The following is a 13,081-nucleotide window of genomic DNA, read 5'->3' on the forward strand; positions in this document are numbered from 1 at the left end:
TTAGTTAACCAGCTGGGGTTTCACCATAAAGGCAATGGGCCAAAACGGATATTGGAATCTTGCACCCCACCTGAAACAAAGGGAAAAAGTGCAGACAAAATCTTTGTGGGATCCAATGATCCATGGATGGCCCCAACATTTCGCTTCAGGTAGGCGTACTGTACGTACAGTATTCTTCTAGCGATCGAATTTGCCAGACCTTTCTGAATCCATCAAGCACTGTGATAGCAAAAGAACAAGAAGTCTTTTCAGCAGCACTTTTTTCAAGATTTTGGCTAGCCGCGGAAGGCAACTAACAAGAAGATTGTGTGACGCAGAGGAGTAGCAACAGTCGAGTTTATCAGTCCAGAAACCAACCGACGAACAGTCGGTTGTTTGCAGTGTCTCCTATTCTTTCTACTGATCACGAGATTGAAAAAATCCTTGTCTTTATCAAATTGCAGCGTACGTCATCCATAGTTTGATACAGAATTTGCAGTCATAGTAGCGACTACTAACAAACACATCTTAGGCACGGTCAAGGAAAATTTTTGTATAATGTGTCTTCTTCGTGGAACACATTTTTCTTACGAAAGAGGGATAAAGAAACAACGATAATAGGTGCCCATTGTATGTTTTCACAAGAGCAACATGTTTATAATTGAGTAAAGTGCATTACTAGTTCTTAAACTCATGTGGACGTGTCACGGAGGTTCAATACTCACAAATTAAGTCATCTATTTGAGTAAGAGCAACTCAAGCAGAACCCCTACTTAAGCCCCTATAGCTAAATATGGATGTCTAGGCATAAAATGCAGCTCCAACAGCCCCCCTACTAGAGCCTCCAATTTGGGGTGGGCATCTAAATCCACCCTCCAGTCCCCATTCCTGTTGGCTCTAGGCCAAGCCCCAAATCTGTTGCCTGTCTGTTTCAGGCGCGCACCTCTTCTCCTCGGCGCACTCGCCACTTTCCCTGCTCGTGCCACCGTTCCTCGTTGCATGCCCGATGCCCTAGGAGGACTAGGCCGTGCCCTGCGCCCCAACGACGGCGAGGATGGGGACTAGGCCCGTGCCCTGCGCCCCAACGAGGGCGAGGACGAGGACCAGGGCCGTGCCCTACTGTGGCAGAACCGTATAAAATAACTCACTTTCGGAGGTGATTGTCTTCCATTAGACACTAAACACCCCCAAGAGTGAGCTAATTTAAACAGTTCTGTCGAGCACACCTCAAGGAAGAACCCAAAAATCTATATTTTTCAACAGGATCATAAATGAGAGGATAAAGCTTACAAAATTTTAGCCATTTCTTACATCACTTTTCATACAACATCAGAGTATAATATTTATTGTTTATAACAGCGGAATATAACCATGTTATCATAGTTTCAGCAGAAATAAAATCATTTACTGACAAGTTAAATATTAACATGATGGTCCGTTATGTACATCATAACAGGTTATACGTTTTTCCATTGCAAAACATTTTGGGTGAAAATTTCAAATAAACTCTATGTCCGCAACGTTAAGGAAATTTTCGCTGAGCCCACCAGGAGGTTTTCACACACAAGTGTCAGCTCCACATGTTCCTGTCACCTGCAATAGGGTAGAACAAACCCTGAGTACTCAATTGTACTCCGCAAGACTTACCCGTTAGGAGGAAAGAAAAGACTCTAGGAATATGCAAGGCTATCTGGCTTATGGTTATTGCATCTGCAGGAAGCATTACTAAACGTGTGCCCTTATATTCAATTTCATTAGCAGTCATCATTAGTTCATTAACTAATCATTCTATGTAAGCACCTATGCTACTTTTAAGCATATGATAAGCAATCAGAATTATTTTTTCATCTTTCATATTCTAGTTCTTACAACGGTGCTAGATCGTAGATAAGTCGTACCAGATTACCCGGCGATTCGCGAATCAATATAGCCCAGCTGGGTACCTCGAAACACACGCCCTGCTTGTACCCCAGGCACAAGCAGGATCAACCTACCACTCACCTATCAAGGGATCCATGTCCCCGTCCAAACTTAGACTCCAAGCCCCCACACCTGAGTCCCGGACTCAGTGTGGTGCTTAGACCTCCACTATCCCCGCCTCCAATCAGTCGGTCCGAAAAGAGCTGGAACCCACGACAAGAGAGCAACAAGCCTTCCCTGCTTCCATAAACAAGTATGTGCTTAGGATAATAAGTCTGTGACCTAACTAGAATCCAATGCAACGACCGGTCCTTAACCGACACAGGCGGAACAACTGCAATCCGAGCCTCGCCCGAATGCCAAACCAAGTCCAGATCCAAAGTACCATTCCTCCCGATCTCCAATTATCATTCATATATATTCCATGTGATAGTAATATAATAACAACAATAATATCTTTCCTATCTTTCATGAGTGACAAGCAATCACTCGACTTCTACCGGAGTCCTATAGCATAGCAATCTACACAATCCTGTCATACTAGTAAAACTCATAGGATAAGGATATATATATATATATATATGCACGTGGGTTTCATTCAACTTCTTAAAACTTAATGCACAACCATAAAATAAAGTGCAGAATAATATAGGTTATGCACCGGGGCTTGCCTGGGTAAGATATAACCAAGTTAGCTTTCATCTTGGTGGCATGATCATCAAGTCACCATCTGCTTCCGCTACTCCCGATGACTCCGTGATCCAACATCACTCCTATCATGAAATACGTGGATGCAATGCAGGGACGTAAATAATCAACGGCATCTGCAGCTCTAAAATACGATTACATCTCGCAAGCTAACGAGCTAGCTCTAATGACTAACATACTAAGCCATGTATCCACATGGTCAAGTGAGGCTCGTTTCCGGAAAATATTTTCGTTCTACAATCCCCCAACTAATTTTTGACATTTGATTAATTAAATATATATTTTCATACTAGGGCTCATTTAGTTACCTTAACAAACTAATTCCTATGGAGCTATAAAAATTACAGTGAGCACCTAATAATGTTAGAAATATACTGTAAAAAATTCAGGGACAGTACTACTATCCAATTCATCACAATAATTCCTACAAGTTCATGTTTTGACAATATTAAGTATCTCAAATTAATTATATAGCTCCTAAGAATATTATAAAACTATGTGAATAAAACATACTAGCAGATAGATCATGATTTTAGAAGTCTAATAAAATTAGGTTCATAATTTTTAGATTCCTACAAAATTTTATATTAATTTCGCAAGTTTGCCTTAGAAACTAATTTAGAAAATGTTTTAGAATTCGAAACGGGTCGGTGGCAACCACTTTGGCCCAGAAACCCTTTGCGGCCTGTGCGGAACATGGCGGCATGCTAGCAGGACGGCCGAACTAGCCCACGATGCAAGCGCCCACGCAACTTTCACAAAATAGCCCCCAACCTATCGGATTATTATGCGGCACTGCTGTGTACTATTGCACTAGAGGCATGTCTTGCGCCGAGCACCCCCAAGAACTCCACCTTCACACTGAGCCATCCCCGATGACCCCACGCACGACGGTGTGGCATCTGCTAGCACACGACGGTCACACTAGGCTTCGGGAGTCCTCGCTGACTCCACCGAGGAGCCAACCGTCCTCCTAAGTCCATACGGCGACACCGGGGAGTGGTTGGGGACTCAGAGAGGTATCTAAACATAGCCAACCACGGTGGTGGCCAGAGCACTCGTCCCACGATGACGGCGAGGACCTATTGGTGACCTAGAGCCCTAACAACGGTATCATGGTGGCGCACAAGCAGTTAGTGATGAGTATAGGCCCGATCTTCCGAGAGGTAGCCGGTCAGTTCGATTTGTGGAGATCTCGACGTTGGTGATCCGGCTTCAAATCAGATACAATTCGAACCCTGCAACCATTACACCACTGCTCCGTTGGTTATCAACTAAGCACAACTTGATTGACCTCGCCAAGAAGGCTTTTCCTGCAAGCGAATCGAAGAGCACAAGCAAGAAGGTAAAACACGCAATCTAAAATTGCAAATATGAATGACGCGAATATCAATAAAGGATTCAAGAACTCGGTTCCAAAGGACTAATCGACACAGTGGAGGAGATCAAGAACGGGGGCCCTGGATCACTGTAAAAGGATTTGTCACCACAGTTATAATGAACGATTCAGTTCCTCGATGGAAAACTAAACTCTAAACAAAACCCAATTGTGTAGCAGCGGTGGCGGCTATGTTTATAGTCTAAGACTTGACCTAGGGTTGGGGACGGCCAGGAGTTGGGCGCCCACAACTTGGGCTTAAGGCCCGACACGATACATGGCCAAGTTGGCCCAAATAGGTGACGCAGCACCTTGCCGTGGTCACACAGAATGATCCATAGACCTTCTGGAGCTGGGACTAGATCCAAAACGACGGCGTCGTCGTCCCCTTTCCAACGCATCCAAGAACGGCCCATTTCGATGTCGTATGAGGAAGTTATGACTGAAACAATGACGATGTGTCTGTTGAATCCGAGGGCGACGTGGCAGCTGAGTTGGGAACGAATTGGAACTTGGGGAAGACCATGGTGTCGGTGTGTCCAGTGTGGTGATGTCCTCATCATCCTCCCCTTCTCGAATTGGAGTCGTCCTCGACTCCATCTTGGCGATGTCCTCATCATCCCCTCCTTGTAGAATTGGAGTCGTCCTCGACTCCATCCCATCATCAGCGAACTCCTGCAAAAGGTTAGTGACAGCAGGTAATGCACCAGACATAAAAGGTTGACAAAACATAGTATAACATGGTGCATCAGGATTATCACATAACTCAGCAGTAGCAGGAGTTGTAGCAAGAAAAGCACCTCCTTTTAACTTAATCCCATTATTTTTAGCAATGTCTGTTGGAGGTTTATTTTTGATCTCATTAGCATATTTAATAATATCCATAGGAGACAAAGGCAGCAATGTAATTTTCTTGTCCTTATGTATGATAGTGTATGTATTAGTTCTACCATGGTGTAAAGCATCATTATCAAATTCCCATGGGCGACCTAACAAAATGGAACAAGCTTGCATAGGGACAACATCAAAATCAGCAGTATCATGATAAGAGCCTGTGAAAAAGCTAATGCGTGCTGATTTAGTTACCTTAGTCTTACCACTATTATTGAACCATTGAAGTTTATATGGATACGAATGTTGTCGTGTGGTCAAGCCAAGCTTGTCAACCAAATCTAAACTCACCAAGTTGTTGCAACTCCCGCTATCAATGATAGTGAGAACACGACAACCCTGCACAATGAGATACATGTGGAACAAATTGTGGCGTTGGACCTTCATCTCTTCTTCATGACCCACACGTGTACTCAACACACGCTGCACAAGAAGGCTAGGGTAGTCCGCGGCAGCAGCCACGGAGTTAATGGTGATGGCCTCCTTGTCATGATCGCCCTCGGTGGGATCTGCATCAATGTTAGCAGCAAGGGCTAAATCATCTTCAACATCACTAGCACTTACATATCCATCCTCGGTAGCAATGAAAGCGTGATGACTGGGGCATTCCTTCATGACATGTCCCATGCCTTTGCATCGGTGGCAAATGATTTTAGAGCTGGATGAGGAGGAGCTAGTAGAAGCACCCGGAGTGCCACCTTTCTTTAGCTGTGGAAACTACACATTAGACAATTTACTTACCCCGGAAGAAAATGGAGGTGTAGATGGCTGTGGTGCAACAGGAAGCTTGGGCGTCTTCGGCTCGGAACGCTGTTGAAAATTCCTCCCATTGTTAGACCTAAAAGGCTGGTGTTGTTTGCGTCCCTGTACTTCTCGTTCGGCCTTAATAGCAAGATGATACAATTGGGAAAAATTGCGCCATTCTTTGTAATCAAGTATGTTCTGTATATCATGGTTTAAACCACCAAAAAATCTAGCACTAGCATCATCATCATCTTCATTTATACCACAACGTGCTAAACCAATAAGCAATTCTTGATAGTATACTTCTACTCTTTTATCACCTTGTTTTAAAGTTTGTAGTTTCAAACATAAATCATGTTGGTAATAAGGAGGAACAAAATGAGATTTCATACGTTGCTTTAAAACATTCCAAGTTTGAGGCACAGCAGCAGCATTATTGGCATTGCAAAGATCACTCCACCAGAACAAAGCAAAATTAGTAAACTCACTAGTAGCAAGTCTAACTCTATGCTCAGCAGGAATATTATGAGAATCAAATTTTTGTTGAACAGCAAGCTCCCAATCTAAATATGCCTCTAGATCAACATTACCAGCAAAAGGAGGTAGACTAAATTTAATTTTAGCAAAAGGATCATTATTACCATGATTATTACCTGCCATACCGCGACGATTGAAGTTGAGGCGGCGACGGGCACCACCGTCAGCATACGCATCTTCATCACCAAAAGCATTCGCATCTTCATCATCAGCACGATAAGGTGGAGGGCGTTGCTCAAGCTGTTCAATGCGGGTGACCAGATTGTTCACGTTGCGCGTCAGCTCGGTCATAAGATTGCGTTGTTCAGTCATGAATATTGCAAGCTCGCCCTTGGACACGCACTCATTGAAGTCCGTCGGAGTTCCTGCCATGGTTAGAAGATAGAAAAAGACAACACCAAAGTATTATCCCTATCAACTAAAAGGAAACAAGTGGTGGTGATGGTGGTGAAAGTGGAATGCAAAATCACAAGCGGCTTACCACCGTCTTGCCTGTATTCTTACCAACGCCAAACAGGAGCAAAACCAAAGTGGCGAAGCAATCTGTTGTTGAGCGTGGGTAACAGTTGCAAGATGAACCTATGCTGACAGAAGAATATGTGGAGCAGCTATGGGTAGGCACACAATATGACAGCAAGGATTAGCAATTAACGAGTGCAGAGTAACGATTGTTCAATCTGGATCCAAAGTACAAATCACAGGTGCTGGCTAAGACGTGTCGAGACGTAGCGCAACAAGGTGAAAACAAAGGACGATCGAAAGAACTCACAGAACAAGCAAATAGCCCGAATTTCTCCTTTTTCCTGAATTTTTCCCGGATTTTTCCAAAAGGCACTAGTAGGAAATAAACTTTTTTTCACTATTTTTTTATACTTTTCTCTGAACAAGGATCACAAAAGATGCAACCACAAAAATTGACACCTACAACTGAGGTGGGATGTGGTCTACAGAAATTCAACACGTTCTCTGAAAAGCGTGCAAAAACTTTGACAATTTTTTTTCTATATTTTCCCGAATTTTTTTGGCAATTCTGATGAAACCAAACATAGTTTGGGTCGGGTCCAAATGGTGTCAAGAAGCTGCTGAAAAAATTTCAGATTTTTCTGATAAACGAGCGAAAAGTTATGCCTGTTTTACCGAAGGTATCTCAAGGTATGTTTTCCGGGAGGCACAACACGGCGGCGGCAGTTAGGGCAAAGTGTCCCTAAACTCTAACACCGATCACAGCAGTAGGTATTCGCCTGATGATGTAAGGAGGGCTGCGATGCAGGCAAAATAAGAGCGGCTGGCAACCTATCTAGGGTTTGCACGACGGCGAGAAGTTACACAAGGCGGCTAGCGGGGCAAGTCGAGTAATGTGGTGGCTTCGACTTGTTGTTTGGGAACGGTGGATGGGATAGCGGCGGAAAACAAAATCACAGCAACGGGCGATTGAACTACGACCACTAACACAATCCTAAACTAGCAACAAGACTCGACCACGGACACAAACTCAACAACATGAATCTGAAACGAAATTGCAAAGGCACAAAGGGCGATAGGACAACGGAAATTGAAATATTTTTGGGCTTTTTGTGGACTCTAGGTAATGAACAAATATGAATCTAAGGCAAACGAGATTATACCTCGCGGTAAACCTGAAATCTCTGATACCAATTGATGAGTACAGGCCCAATCTTCCGAGAGGTAGCCGGTCAGTTCGATTTGTGGAGATCTCGACGTTGGCGATCCGGCTTCAAATCAGACATGATTTGAACCCTGCAACCGTTACACCACTGCTCCGTTGGTTATCAACCAAGCACAACTTGATTGACCTCGCCAAGAAGGCTTTTCCTGCAAGCGAATCGAAGAGCACAAGCAAGAAGGTAAAACACGCAATCTAAAATTGCAAATATGAATGACGCGAATATCAATAAAGGATTCAAGAACTTGGTTCCAAAGGACTAATTGACACAGTGGAGGAGATCAAGAACGGGGGCCCTGGATCACTGTAAAAGGATTTGTCACCACAGTTACAATGAACAATTCAGTTCCTCGATGGAAAACTAAACTCTAAACAAAACCCAATTGTGTAGCAGCAGCGGCGGCTGTGTTTATAGTCTAAGACTCGATCTAGGGTTGGGGACGGCCAGGGGTTGGGCGCCCACAACTTGGGCTTAAGGCCCGACACGATACATGGCCAAGTTGGCCCAAATAGGTGACGCAGCACCTTGCTATGGTCACACAGAATGATCCACGGACCTTCTGGAGCTGGGACCAGATCCAAAACGACGACGTCATCGTCCCCTTTCCAACGCATCCAAGAACAACCCATTTCGATGTCGTATGAGGAAGTTATGACCGAAACAGTGATGACGTGTCTGCTGAATCCGAGGGCGATGTGGCAGCTGAGTTGGGAACGAATTGGAACTTGGGGAAGACCATGGCGTCGATGTGTCCAGCGTGGCGATGTCCTCATCAGTTAGGGTTCACCGAGATGCACTCGACGATGACGGTTGAACCCGGGGAGGGCTGAGATGGTCTGGCCACGTGCGCTCGGGCACGGCGATGACATCCCGAGGCGGACGTTGATGTGTCATGGCATCTCCCATGGAGACCCTGGCCAAAAGACACGAGCACCAGATGGAGGGGGTCGCATCGAGCTCAGGGGTATGAGGAATTGAACTGCTACCAACTCTACGGCCTTACCTCCCTAATTTACCGGCGCGGCGGTGGACTTGGCTGGCGGCAAGAAAAATGCCAAATTAGTGGCCGGCAGTCCACGGCTAGACTCGATGTGAGGGAGACATCTAGCTAACTACCTAAACCACTCGTGAGTGCGGGGAATTGCTACTAAGCTGAGCAGTCAAAGAGACAGGGAAGAAAAGCGATGGCTCTGCTCATGGCGCGGCCGATGAACGAGCAGGCGAGCGGATACGATCGGATTAAGACGAGTGGGTTCGGTTGGCGATGACAGTGCAAGCATGTGCACATGAGTGACGAAGCAGTGGGAGGGCTTGGCATGACGCACTTGAGTTGGAGCAGCCAAGGTCGAGCGGTCTCGTCGGTATCGGCTACCGGGAACAGGTGAGGTAGAGGGGCATCACCCTCGCCACAGCGACCGGGGTCATCGACTCAGATGCGACGAACAGAGGGGCCATGCCAGGTTGCGACATGGTAGTTGGATCGAGCAGCGAGATGGGCGCCATGTTGACCACACGGTGGTCGCTGCGTCATCGACCTAGCCTGCCCACGTTGTGGCCGGCAGCGCGCCCACGATGGCCACGCAACAGCAGCCCTGCGGCTAGCCTGGCCTCGCAAAACATGATCGAGGCTAGGCCAGGCCAGCGCGCGATAGGCAACCTCTGAGACCTGCCCACGGCGTGGCCAAAGCCATGAACGGCCAGACAACGGCAGTGCACGGTGACCGCACCCACGGAGCCAAATAGTCGAACGATGCGTTTGCATGAATTTTGAAGCGATGCAAAGGTTGCCAATACGTGCGACTAAGGTTCAACCACTTCACTGAACTAAGGTCCACGTCACCAGCTATCTAGCGAAGCAATCATTGTGACCCAAGAGTGACTAGAGAGGGAGATACAAGAATGACAAGGTGAGTTCATCACGCTGAACGCCAGTTCGTGAACAGGGCACCAAAACATGGTTCACAACGTGTTCTAAGGAGTTTTGGGCAATTTTTACGAGAGCAACGTGATCTCCAACACAACTTTGACCTACACCATGCTCATGTACTCACTTTGATGCAATCAACCATACAAAAACATGGACCTAGTGTTTAAATTTTTTTGTTAGAAATTAAATGTCAAAATAGCATGGTCTTACTACTTCTCCCTACTTAGAAAAGTTAATTATTTCAATTGAGGATAAGTAACCATTAACTCTTTTGTTGCAATTTTTAATAGATCTAAACCTTGTTAACTTCAACCAACAAATACTTCATGCAATAGTCCATACCTTATACTAACCCATAGGAGCAAAATATCTAAGCACCCTTTAACTATTTTGCTCAATATAATTCGCCAAAATGGTGCTTTAAACATAAATTCAAGTGTTTGCTGACTTAATGAAAAGAGCTTATCTTAACATCAAGTTTTATTTTAGAGCTCCCAAAACACTAGTTAACAACATCTATTTTTCAAAAGTTAAAGTTGCATTGTCATCTACCAAGTTTGTACTTCCAACTTTATTTAAGTGTCACATACATGTTCTATAGTATCTTTGTTTAATAAAAAATGATTTTAAACCCTAAGTGATATAACATGACTATTGAATCAACTTTCGTTTAGCATTTTTGTTGATCATTTTAAGTTACGGAAATTGATCTACACACTTTATCACATGCATTGCCACATAAACATGAGACTCATGACATAGTTTAGCAAGTTGTTTAAGCGGTAACACCGAGGGTGTTACAACTCTACCCCCCTTAAACAAAATCTCATCTCGAGATTTGAAACACGAATCAGAAGAGGAGAAATATGATTACACTTCGTAGATCTAAAATTTCATGAAAGATTACACGACGTTGAACGCTAAACCACACATGGATTTAGAGCTACATGGTTAAGAGCAACCTAGTACAACCAAGGCTTAATCTAGAAGTCGAGATAGACGAGGATAATGGAGGAACAACAAGAAAATGATTATCCAAAACATGACGTATGTCCAATAGATCGAGAAATAGGAGACTGAGAATTCAAACATCATGAACCCTAAGACCAACTAACCAAAGGTGGACTTGAACTGCTTCGACGAAACTAGATCCCTTCTTCTTCTTAGATTACCCAATCACCTCGGCTAGCATCCCTAGTTCCACAAACGATGACTGGATCTCGTAGCTCTGCTTCGGATTTGAGGGGATGGGGATGAAGAAGAAGAGCAAGGACCAAGGGCATCTTATAGTGATGAACAGAGGTGGAGCACAGTGCACTGGAAGTAGAGACGGCGCGGATAGGAGACACTGTCGGTTCACGCTGTGGGGATAAAGTCGGACACGGTGCGCTCCCTATGTGAGCTTGAGTGGAGGGAGGAAAAAGAGAGGAGAGGGGGTTCGCTTGACGAGGAAGGCGTACGGGCGGACGTGTCCCCAAAAGAGAAAAACAAGAGGGGGGGTCCGGTACGGGGACGAGAGCGAGGATCATGAGCCGACAGGATGCCGAGAAAAAGGGGAAATGCACAGTACACGAGGACGGCTAGTGCGGCACGATGTCGCGGCCACGCAATAACGGGGTGCTAATGGGCCCGACACAGACGGCGTCCGTAGGGCACGCAGCAATAGTGACCTGGAGTGTGTTTAGCATTTTTGTTGATCTTTTTGAGTTACGGAAATTGATCTACACACTTTATCACATGCATTGCCACATAAACATGAGGCTCATGACATAGTTTAGCAAGTTGTTTAAGCGGTAACACCGAGGGTGTTACACCTACGCTCCTCCATCTCCGGCAGATCTTCCTCCATCGCGTGGGCCACTGCTCGGCCGCACTGGCGTGCTGCCCTCGCTGCCCGGGCCGCTGCTCCATCATGCGGGTGGTCTGCCCTCCGGCGGACATGGCTCTCTCTCCTCCTCGCGCAACAGCAAGCTCCGCCATCGAGATTTGGTGTGGAAAGGCCACCGCCTCATTCTCTTCCTCAGCACTTGGATCCTCCCTCGCCCGAGGACGGGATTGGGCCTCCGTGGTCCGCCGCCTAAGGGGTCCGCATCTGCCACCCTGCTCGTGGCATCCGCTCCCTGCTTGCACGACGGAGGAAGGTACGAGGAAGCATGAGGGAATGACAAGCGGGTCCCAGTTGTCGTTGTGTATAGCATCGATCACTATTTTCCACTATCATGTTTTCCACTATTTTCCACTGTCAATGTATAGCACTAATAATCACTATTTTCTGCTGATCAGCGGTATTAGTATTAATCACTATTTTCCACTATCGAGAATGGATAGGAGGTGGGATGAGGCGGCGGTGCAGTGTGGAGGAAGGGCAAGAGAGAGAAGAGAGAAAGATGAATAGAAGAGAGGAGCTGACATGTGGACCCGCTTCCATGTGTCACCCACGCTAGCTAAAACCACCATCGAAACAGCCTAGATGGCCAGAGGTGGATGGTTTTAATAGTTGCATGGTGTAAGAGTTCTGTTTTTTTTTTTTTATCCCATGGCCAAAACCAAACATTGGTGATAGTTCAATCGCACACTCTGCAAAAAATGGGACTTCTCCCTTTATTCCCATGTATATAAGATAGCTTCTTTATATTTGAGACACCTTAGAAACTGCAACAGAAAAACATATATATGCCAATTTCTTGAGATAAATTATACAATTCCTATATATGTGCCTCTATATATAAGATATTTTCCTTGTAATAAGCATAATGCTTACGAAAGAAACACGCATGGAAGGCCGGATAGATATCTGGAAGTGGATACTGTGTCTCTCATGATGTTGAACCGGCACCATAAAGCAAGAACTTGATGAATACCGTGGCACATTGAGTTGGACACACAATACTGATGACCAGTTTTAGTGACAATGAACCCCTGCAGTTCAACGGTTGGCATTCAAGTGTCTTTGCTTAGTACAAACCGTTGGCGGTATCATATATCCTCAAGATCAGGGAGACCTTAGCCTGGAAGCAAATTTTGGCAACCATGCATCTAGCTGCAGCATGGAGCTATTTACAGCTAATAGGTTGGTGACAGCCAAGTCCTGCAGATGCCATCCAAATCCAAGCATTTGCTTAGCACAACACAGCGCCATTCGTGGCCGATCTCCCGGAGAAACCTTAGTCAAGAAGTAGCGTTTCTTTTTTTTTCCCAATCAGAAGATGCACATGACATGACAGTGAATTTTCTCTATTACGGAGTACTTAGCTGGTGGTAGTAGTGAGTGCTAAGACCATTCTCTTGCTGGTAAAATGTCACATGGATGCT

Source organism: Miscanthus floridulus, chromosome 4 (assembly GCF_019320115.1).
Source record: "Miscanthus floridulus cultivar M001 chromosome 4, ASM1932011v1, whole genome shotgun sequence".
Lineage (NCBI taxonomy): Eukaryota > Viridiplantae > Streptophyta > Magnoliopsida > Poales > Poaceae > Miscanthus > Miscanthus floridulus.